The following is an 11,975-nucleotide window of genomic DNA, read 5'->3' as shown; positions in this document are numbered from 1 at the left end:
TTTTCCGAAAAAAAGATTCGCGCATTTCCATTTTTTTTCTAAAAATAATTCGCCCAAGTTTTATATTATAAAAGTATTTTACCTTAAACATCGTCAAAATCATATAGATACTTTATATAAAATCATTATAAATTTGAATATTTTTACAAAGATATGACCAAATATTTTATATTTTTCATATTAGTGACAAGTAAGATCCATGCTTTCTACCCGGATGGTGGTGACACGTTAAGTCTTTAATGAACCCCTTGATGTATGGCGGTGAGGGAACAGGCGACTCGGCTGATGGCGCCCCTCCCCATACCACCCTTAGGTGACTTCAAGACACTCCGCAGGTTACATTCATTGCAAGTCCAGATCAGAAAAAAGTCATTCATTGTTTGGTTATGGAGGTACCTTGGTTCATTCTGACACCGTCTCCCCTGCTCCACTGCAACTGTTTGCCTCAGGCCTATGAGCCCGACCTTCACACTACAACTTGCCGTCGTTGATGGATTGTTTGTTGCGTTTAATTTGGTAATGGGTCTCACCATTCTCATTCAGGTCTCTGCATTTTAACCTTAGCTCAGAACGACCCTGTTTTGCCTTGGAACTCCTCTGCCAGAGCTCCCTCTGTCATTGTCCCTCCTATCATTACTACCCTTGAGCGCTCAGCCAACGATAATAGCATGGTGAGACATCGTATGAGAAGTCGTAGGGGAGGAACTCGGGAAGGAAGTTCTCGCTCTCCGAATGAGCAATACCCTGAGCGCACCACCTCCTCTCCTTCCCCGGAACTACATCATCCTCCAATTCATAGGGCGAGCAGATATCCTTACAATAGAAGTAGGCGGGGTCTATCTCGTTCTTTAGAGGTTGTTCATGGCGACTTTTCTGTCCACTCTGCTAATCTTCGTTTGCCCCTTCAACCTGCTCCCCACAATGCCCAATTCAGGTTTTGTAGTTCCCTGAATAGGCCTGTCATCACTACTAATATTTCCATCTTCTTCACTAAAAAAAACTCTCAGATGGCTTCTTAGGATGACAATTCCAACTTGTCGCAGGGGGACGCTCTCAGATGTAGTAATTGCAGAGATACTGGAAAGAATGAGATGGACGAGAGCCTCTTCACCTCACATGAACAAAATTTGGGTGGCAATCACCATGGCAGAGGGGGTAGCTCTACGGCCATGCGCCCCACTGGTGGTTCGATTCAGGACGGGTCTGCTCTGCGGGTTGCATATGGCGACAGGGAAGAGTGTCACGACAGAGGTGGAGAGCCACATGGTAGCATTCCCAGGGATGAGGCAGATGAGTGGGGATGCCCAATCATCGAGGAACCCATCCTGGATGACTTCATCTAAGCTGACATGGCTTCCAGGTGGCTAGACGTGGCAGCGAGAGAAATGAACGAGGTTGTCAAGGGTTCGGATGTAGCTGCCTAGTGTTAGGATGTGGCTGAACGTAGCTGCCCACGTGTTTTCTATCTAGTTTTTATGTTTGTTTCCACTAGTTTTGGATGGAATCTGGTTTCCTAGCTGGACTATTTTTCATGGAATCATCTTACTATTTCTTTTGTGGGTTTTGGACTCAAGAATTGATACCATTTTTGGCTTTCATGATCTCGGTGGACTGGTTTCCCCAATGTTGGGGTAGTACAGATTTTGCTGATACTCTATGCTAAACTTGCTCGATGCTTAGTCCTCTCTATATTTTTCTATACATATTAATAGATTACCTTTACTTAGAAAAAAAAAAGATCCACGCTTTCTAAACTTTAATATATCAATTTCCATCCTTAAAATTTTTTCTGTTTAAAATCCTTCACCATATCATGGAAAAGACTATGAAGGCATGCTAGAGATCCAATTCAAAGGGGGTTAGACATAGGTTCCAGTGCGTGTGGTGCTATGCATGACTACTCGACCTGCATAGTGCTTGGTAGTGGTAGGTGATTACTTAGAAGTTAAAGAATCGACTACCCCTGTGAGACGAATGTATTCTAGTGGCCAAAGTTTAGCTCATATTTTCCTATAAGTGGAGGTGCGGGAAGTACTAAAGCCTCATAATTTCCTCGGTTGATTATTTGGTTGTTGAAAAGTTTTGCGTTCTCTTTCAAGACATTGCCACAGTACCCATCAAAAGGTATCTCCACAATGCCTAGTTATTGTTAGAGAAGAAAGGAATAAGAGGTCTTGTAGGATTTTTATCATATGAAAACAAACAAAAACACATTTTTTTATTCATTGATCACATAGTATAACTTAAATGAAAAATAGCCATTTTTTTTCTTTCTTTATGTATGAGATTCATTTTATTTGATACATATCCTCCTCTCGGTTATTAGTAGAATACTTAAGTTACTGAAATAATACGGGACACCGCGACACCCTGTTGATCTAGGTGCTTCCAAACCCCCCTCCCCCCCACCCCATTACCGGGAGGTGTACCAAGTCTCTCACCATTTAGTTGAAGAATAAATCATGTAACCACTGCCATTGGTTCATCTTTCATTGGAGCAACTTTGGTTGCGACTCGTCCCCCTCAAAGTATTTCTTTAACTACACCACAAGGGAGTTCCCATAAGACCCATTTGGATAATCCACTCACTACCCCTTCAAGGAGTCCACACGTTACCCCTCCGGGGAGATGATATGGCACAACGTCGTACAGTACTCCTTTGCACATCGTTGTTAAAAATCATTTGGAAATGGAAAACAGATGGATTGTGGGTACAACCAAATCCAAATCTGCTTAGAAGACCAAGATAAGACCACATTCACCTATCCTTGGGGTACTTTTGCCTATAAGGTCCTTCCTTTTGGCCTATGCAATGCTCCTCCCACCATCCAAAGAGCAGCCTTGAGTATTTTTGTTGAATTAGTACATGATGCTATGGAAATCTATATGGATGATTTTACACCTTATGGCTATGATTTCCAAGAATCCCTAAATAACCTAGGAAAAGTATTACACAAATGCATTGAAATGAATCTCTCTCTTAGTCCAGAAAAATGTGAATTCTTAATGACTAAAGGGACTGTGCTAGGTCATTCAATATCTCAGCAAGGACTGCAGGTGGACCTAAACAAAGTAGCAATCATCCAAATGCTCCCAACTCCACAAACGGAGAGAGATGTTAGGAGTTTCTTCGGGTTAGATAGATACTACCGAAGGTTCAACAAGGACTTCAGCAAGTTGGCCTCTCTTTTGTTTGGGTTGTTGGCCAAAGATTCTAAGTTTATATGGTCAAAGAGCTGTGAAGAGGCCTTAGACATTCCAAAGGGTAAGTTAACCACTGCACCAATTCTTCAAGGCCCAAACTGGGCCCTCCCTTTTCATATTCATGTTGATGCCTCACACAAAGCCATAGAAGCAGCCTTAGGTTAGGAAGAGAAGAAATTTCCCTATGCCATCTATTTTACCAGTAAGAACCTGTCAAAAGCTGAGCTAAACTATATTGTGATCGAAAAGGAACTCCTGGCTATTGTGCATTCATTAAACAAATTTAGGCATTACATTAGAGACTATCAAACATTTGTGCATACTGATCATGATGCAATCAAATATTTGATGAACAAACCAGATGTGAATGCTGGAATTATAAGATGGTTTCTTTTATTACAACAATTTGATCTAACTATTGTTGATAAGCTTGGTAAGGAAAATATTGTTGCTGACTTTCTATCTAGGATGAATCTGCCTACATGTGAGGAAGGAATGGTGGATGGCCAGTTACCAGATGAGCATTTGTTTGCTATTTTAGTTCTCTCCACATGGTTTGCTGATATAGGAAACTCTTTGGTATCAACACAATTCCCACCAAACTTTCCTCCAAAGGAAAGAGTAATATAGTCATGAAAGGCACCCTCTTCACCTAGATTGGGGGCAATCTATTCAAACTTGGTTGAGATCAAATGTTGAGAAGGTGTGTAAGGGAAGAGGAAGTCTTTGACATCCTTCTGACCTATCATGATCGGCCTTGTGGAGGTCACTTTGTAGCAAAGAGAACAACATTCAAAGTGTTGCAAGTAGGCTATTATTGGCCTACTCTTCATCAGGATGTGAAAAAATACATTAGTGAGTGTGATCGGTGCCAGAGGATGGGAATGTACACTCCAAGAGATGAAATACCCGTACAACCTCAAGTGACTTTCGAGCCATTTGATAAGTGGGGCATGGAATTCATTGGGCCTATCACCCTCTTTCAAAGGCAAAACAACACATCATTGTGTGCACTAATTATTTGACTAAGTGGGATGAAACCAAGGTAATTAACGCAACAACATAAGAGAAGGTGGCCAAGTTTCTAAGGGAGAATGTATTATGCAAATTTGGGTACCCTAGAGAGCTATTCATAGACTAAAGGAGCAAGTTTACCTCCAATAGGTTTGAAGAACTACTCAACCATCACAAAATAAAGTATAGGACCTCCACTCCTTATCATCCACAAGCTAATGGGGAAGTGGAGGTGATGAACAGGGCACTAGAGAACATCTTAACCATGGTAGTGAGCAGCAGCAAGAAGGATTGGGTAAAGAGACTAGTTGAGTCCACCTGGGCCTATAATACAACATGGAAGACCACCACTGGATTTACACCGTATGAGATGGTCTATGGGAAAAAGGCTTTGCTGTCCATTGAGTTTGAATATAACACATTGAGGATGGCAACCCAACTAGATTTGGATCTCAGTCATGCACAGAAAGAAAGATTATTCCATTTGAATGGCTTGGATAAATTCAGAATGCAGGCCCTCCTACATAAAAAGATAGTTCAACTTCAGAGGAAGATTTGGCATGACAAACATATTAAGGAGAAGTAATTTCAAGAGGGAGACTGGGCATTATTATATTATTCTAGTTATAAATACTTCAAGGGAAAACTAAGAACAATATGGCTCGGACCTTATGTGGTGGAAAGATGCCATGACAATGGTTCAATGCAAATTAGAACTATAGATGAAGAAGCCATTCCATTGCTAGTTAATGGACACCGATTGAAAATGTACAAGAAGCCTTTATCAAAACAAGAGTTCATTGAAAATATCAATAAGACAGTGATGATGGTGGGGCAAGTTTCAGCTCCTCCCTCATCAAGTCACTGAAAAAGAGAAAAAAATAATAGGGATTCAGGTGAAAAACTCCATGAGGTGCCTGAGTCCCATCTTTGTGTTGAAAACCTCGTGAGGCATCCAAGGATTAGAAAAATGAAAAGAAAGAGAAGATCCATGGGTGAAAACCTTCCTTGAGGTGCCCAGGGTAGATATCTAGGGTGAAAACTTCTCTGAGGTAGCCTAGGTATTTTTCAAAAAATAATAATCTAATAATAAAAGAAAAAAATAAGAAAGACATAATTGTTATTTGTAGGTGGGTGAGAAATGCAATCAAGGAGAAAAGAGAAGATCCAAAGGGAACCCTGCCTCACATATATTCATCTCCTACACTCCTTACCATGCATCCCTCCATCAATTCCATTATTTTTCACTTCATTGCTTCAATTCAGGTAAAGATTTTGTTTTCTACGTGATCTCCTAAATGATAGGTTGGTTAGGTCCCCAAAATTCATACTAGACACAATCTAACCAATCACATTAACCATTACCATCATCCATGCATCCGCACACACTCCTACTCCCTCTATCCATTCATTACAACATCCTCACAACACGAGCGAGAAACATGATCAAGAAATTCTAAGGGAGACACCAAACAATGCCAAGTGGTAATCCAGGAGCTCCATAGTAGCAAAAATGTCAGATATCCAGTCACAGACACCTACAAAATCCAAGAAACCATCAGCAGACAACAAAGGAGGAAGAAGAATTACCATACAACAAATATACAACACAACACCTCTAATCTTTGACAACTGTAACATGGAATCAAGACCATAGGTAAGTATCCCACACAGTCACTCATATACATCATTTGATCAAAAGTTGTAAAGGTTAAGAGGTAGTTGGTTTGTAAGTGAAAAGGTGGCTAGTTAACTTGGCCACCCTCGTTCAGTCATCACATACAAAGGAGGGTGTCCTCTCACACATGGTTGCAGTCAACTCAAAGAACAGAGGAGGAGTAGGAAAAGAAGTGGTTAACTATGGATTTAACAATTGTGGGAGCTGATTACAAGGAGTGGGAATGATGAGGTGGTATAAAGGGAAACAAAACATCATTTGCATGCATTCATGTATTCCACCTCATTGAAACTCCCTTACTCAAGTAGCTCTCATAACTCTGGCCACCCACTGGAAGCAAGGATCCATTGTTCTGCAAGAGATTTCCTACAAGAACAGTTTACAGGAGTAGTCTATAGGTTACATAAAGGTAGTCTACATGATAGGAAGAAAGGGGTTCAAGAGGGAATATCAAGGGAATTTTCCACTCTGCCATTATAAAGAGGTAGGATCTAAAAATCCATCCCCATTTACAAGAAAATGAACTATAATTTCTCTAAAAAGCTAGTGGATTACATACACAAGAATCTCTATTTTCATGAATTTGCTCATTCCCTCACTCCACACAGCAGAATCCATGCCACTGTTATAGTTAGAGGGCTCATTATATATCTCACCCTAGAAATCATCAGTAGGGTCACCACACTTCCCCTAGGAATTGCATGGAGAAAAGAAGACAAAGCACACAGTGAGGTGGCAAAAAAAAAAATTATTTTTAGAAGGTGAAGAACCCACAAAGGATAAAAATGGAGCAAGGAGGGACATTTTTCCATACCCATGGAGTGAGGCAGACTACCAACTCATCAAATATATCTCATATGAGGTTAGATATAGTGTTGTTTATGGATACCATTTTAGGATGCTTGAAGAACTAAGATTTGGGGTAGAAACACCAGTTCACCAAAGACTCAGCATACCCTACTTCTTGATGCAATCACTCATAGACTCTAGAAACAAAGTCAAGTAAGGGAATTCCCAACAATTGGCTCACCATGGTATGATCAAAATCCTCATTGAGGATGCCATCCAAAACCTCAGGACCCCTATAAAATGGTTAGTCTTCAGAAACTTACCAGTAGAGGATGACATCAAAACCGTCATCTATGATGTTAGTCCTTCTGGCACAGAGGAAGAGGGCATTGAAAGAGAAGGGGAAGAGCACAAGGAGGAGTCACTTAGGGTATCTCCAGAGGCCCCTGAGAGGACAACTTTAGGAAAAGGAAAACCAACTAGCATGTATGGCCAACCTCTCCTTGGAGGCCATCTAGTGTAGGATTCTTGCTCAATCCTATGCTCTTTACCACAGAAAACAATGGATGCAATTTCAGATTAAAACACTAGCACAAAGGGGTACCATTCCATTTCAGGAGTGCAGGCAATTTATTGATCATAGTGATCAAAGTGCACTAGAGGATAGGGCCAAAATGGCTAAGTTTTACTTGCACAACATGGCCCTCACATACATGAATATTTGGGATTCTAATGGATAGCTAGGAGATCTACAATTAATGGATTTGGTATCATCAATGAACCATGAGAAGTCAAGGGCTGCAAAGATGAAAAGAATGTTGGTGAGAGAGAAAAATGAACATCTTTTCATTAAAGATGAATAATCAAATGCCATGGCCCTAACCAGCACCCATAATCTAATTGCAAATGATCTTCAGCTGACACCTAGATATCTTGCAGCCCAAGACCAAGAAATTTCACATTCTGAGGATATGCTTACGCTGCTAAGAGATGATAATATACATGCCTACTAAAGGAGATGGAACGCACTGCCACACAGCTTGAATATCAGAGAATATCACTCCCCTTAAAGGTTGAGAGAGGAACTCAACATGACACCTATGTATAAGCAATCAATGCAAAGGTTGAAGGTCAATTGGATAGGCCTAAAATAGGTTGAAGGTCAATTGGATAGTCCACCACTACTCTTAGGGATGCTAGAAGGGAGAAAAGAAGAAGAGGAAAAGAGGGAGTGGGAATAAATAGAAAGGAAAGCAGTCTTCTGTAAACAAGAAGAAGATACCACAGTAGAATCATGCGATATCAGAGAGGCTACCAAAGCCATGAAGAACATGGACATTGACTAAGTTGCTCAGAGGATGAGCAACACTTTCAGTAGGGTGGTGATGATGAGCCTCATCATTGGGTAATTATATGGGCCTTAATTTGCCATAATTCACCTCCTAGCTTAGTCAAACCAACTATTCTCACAACTTATTGCATACTTTTGATTATATTTTTCTTATGAGATGAGTTAGAGTTGGATATTTTGCTTTGTGGTCTAATGTGCATGTAATGTAGGAATAAAGGGTAAAAGCAAGGAAAAATGCAGGAATAAAGGATAAAAGCAAGGAAAAATTGCAAAGAGCTTGGTCAAAAATCGAATGGGACAAGGGAGAGTATTTATAGGAGGTAAATCATCGTCTTTTACCACCCTTCCATTCGAATATTCCTCCATCAACTTGGAGTGCAAACAACCATCACTTTGAAGACTAGAAGAGCACCAAGTAAGTGAAAGGGACAGAAATCAATTTTGAAGGAAGTCATTGGAGACTTGAGATGTACAAGTAGAGAGGCTTAGGACCTTAGTAGGATTAAGATTTTTATTGTAAAACTCTCCTTTATTTATGGGCTGCAAAGACTTGTGATAGTTTTTTCTGTAATCCATGGTTTCTATAATGAGAATGAGTTTCATTTTAAGCTAGCTATGAGTTCACTCAGAGGGCTAACGCTCTTGGGTTAGGGCCCAACCCTAGCAACCAAAGTTCCTCTTTACTATACATGTATGCTAGCATAGATTTCTGGTTCTGTTCATTTTCTTAAGTAGCTTCATGGTTTTTCTGTTTATTTGTATAAGTAGCTGCATTTTCATTACAACAGTATAAAGTAGGTGATTCATGGTTTCACTATTCATTTGCTTGAGTAGCTGCATTCCACTTACATTAGTGTAGAGTAGATCGGTTGTCATATAGTTTACTTCCATTTGTACCTTCTTTCAATTTATAGGTTAGCTAGGAGAAAAATATCACCTTACGGTTGTCCGTAGGTTTCTTGACCTCATCTCCTCATTCTAGACCATGAATTGAGGAAGAGATCCTTCAGCAACCCCAAAAACATAGGTTTCTGGTTCTCTCATGATCTATGGAGTGTTTTGTTTGATATAGTTACTTGTTCACCCTCACTAGTTCTTCTGTAATTGTTCATTTGAAACTGCCTTCAACACATTCTTCATGCATCATTTCCTTATCATCTGATCCACAACAAACCTTCCCAATTACTGTCTGATTCATTAATTTATCCAGCTGCCACCTCACGTGAATTCTTCCACTTACTTTATGTGCTCCAATCTCCACTATCGATCTCTCTCTTGATCCAATGGCTATCAAGTCACCTCAACACTGTATGTGCTTTAAACCCGCACCGTCAATCTTCCTCGCCTTATCCGATGGCTATCACATCACCCGATCACCAAATAGTTTGGCTGATCTCCACCATTGATCAACCCCTCTTGATCTAGTGGCTATCATGCATTCTCATGTGGATTCTTGCATGATCGTTATCCGTGTGAGAGCACACAAGAAAAGTGGTTTTCTCGTGCTACATGTTACGTAGTTAGGCTAATCGTGTGAATGTTCAAAATACAGCGTACAGCCTTGAGGGCGTGTGAGAAACTACTTGCCACTTTCGAAACTCTCTCCATCATTTCCACATGTTTTCTTCCCGCGATACGATCTTCACCATCCATCCTCCAGTTAATCGTGTTCGTCCATCTCTTGATTTAATCCTCGTGATAAGATCTTCGTTGTTCATCCGCTTCATTACCATGTTCGTTCACCTCTTCAATAAATCGCCCACAATAAGATCTCCATCATTCATCATGTTCATTAACCCTGTTCATCCATTTATTCGCTTAAGCCCCTGCGATAAGATCTCCACCGTCCATCTTCTGTTCGTTGATCGATCCAGTGGACCCTATGCACTACTGCATCCATATACCCTCCTTTCACCAATTTCAATCTCTGATTACTTTTTCTGCTTTGAAATTGAGTTAGCTTAGTTTCTTCACTTACACCTTAGTATAGTTTAATGCTCTTTACCTCAAAAACTTAGATAGCAACATTAGGTTAGTGATTGATTTAGAAATTCTACTTAGCATAGTTGTTTAATTGGTTAATTAGGTTATGGTGTGGTTTAGCATTACAAGTTGTTTTCTTCATTACTCCAGTAGAGTAGCTCTCTCTTAGAATAGATTTTCTCTTCTTCCATCAATGAAGTAAGCTTCTTCTGACCCTTTAGAAGTCTGGCTTGGAACCCTTGGGGTCTCTTGCTAGATGAACAGTGACAACAGGTAGGACCTTCACTTTTACTTGTGCATATAGCACTATCACCTCCAAGTTTGTATGAACCTTGGGTTGATAAGTAAAGCTGGTAGCCCTCAGAGTTGCAACATTATTGTTGCAATACCTAGGCTCATCAATTATGGATCACAAAAGCCTAAGATCTAAATTAAATGTTTATTATATTTCACAATTATGTTAAATAGTTTATTTATATAAATATATTGATTAATCATCTTAATAATTATTATACAATTGGTAATGTTGTTTTAAAACTAATAATCATGATGGTTGTTTCATATCTTATGGTTTTTCTTGAAATTTAGCAATAATCAATCATTGAAATTGTTCGGTATCTTGCTTAAATTGTAATTCTCAGATTTTATGTTAATTTAGAGATATATAAAAACCTAAACTTGTAATTTTCAATGATTGGTATTGGAGTTTTAGAATATTTGGATTGCAAGTCTTTAATTCCCAACATATTTTGTCAAAATAACACTAAAGAGACTTGGCATTTTGAATTCTAATCATCCCATGCTGCAAGCAATTGTCTTGGGAAGTTAAATCTTTCTACTAATGCATCTCATTTTGTTCACATTACATCATTCAAATTGTATTATTTTTCTATCATTATAAGTGCTTTTAAATATACATGTAAGGTTTGAAAACAAAAAATATTTGTCTTTCAAATGAAAATATTTTTGATTAAATTTTACATAGGACTTCTACTCAACTTCGTCTTGTTTTAACATATCACTTGACTGAAGGAAATCATATTAATACTGAAACCACAATGTAAACCATAACAAACTATAAACCTTGTGTATGAATAAAAGGCAACCCATATTGCACCTCCTAACATTCTACAAACCCCATGTCTGAACAAAAGCCACTAATAGTGCACATCCTAATATTCTACAAACACTGTGTGACCAAAAGCAAGCCATATTGATGCATATGGTTAAATTTAACTATATTCACTTTATAGTATTTTGTATTTTTTTCAAACATAGCTTAAAATTAGATTATTCTCTAATGGTTAATTGTTCTTTAGTGTGGTTGATAAAAAGTTTGAATTTATTAACATTGTCTTTCTTTCCTTTCATAGAGGTTGACATTGTTTCATTTAACCAACATGTTATAGGTTCATTAGTGAGCTTAATTTCATATGAATTCCGTGCTTGAGTCATAATTCGACCAAACCTAATTAAAGCATTTATTGAAAATAAGCAAAGTATTAGCTCATTAGTGAATTAATTGGTTATTTCAACAACATGAGTCAAATTGCGGAAGGTCTAGTAGTGATGCTTCTTAACCTAGTTATTCATCATTGCAAGTGACCTTGAATTCTAAATAACCTCCCTTGTCACAACAAAGAAAGAGACCATATCGAGAGCCAAATTTCAACATAAACTACTCCATAATGCCTATTGATGATGATCAAAGCATTGGTTCAATAACATGTCCAATTAATTAGTTTAGTGACATAAACTAAGTGGCAGATGGCCTAGAAATAACACTTCTCAACCTTACATATCCTTACTCCCTAGTGACTCTAAATTGTAACCAACTCTCTTTTATCACACTGAAGTATGATTCCATGACCAAAGCTAAAGTTCAATAAATTCTACCCTACAACACTTATTGAAGGAAAACAAAGAATTAGCTCAAGGATGAGTCTGAAATATTAG

Source organism: Pinus tabuliformis, chromosome J, assembly GCF_031772625.1.
Source record: "Pinus tabuliformis cultivar Carrire ecotype Pingquan chromosome J, CPIR1, whole genome shotgun sequence".
Classification (NCBI taxonomy): domain Eukaryota; kingdom Viridiplantae; phylum Streptophyta; class Pinopsida; order Pinales; family Pinaceae; genus Pinus; species Pinus tabuliformis.
This window is presented reverse-complemented; position numbering follows the sequence as displayed.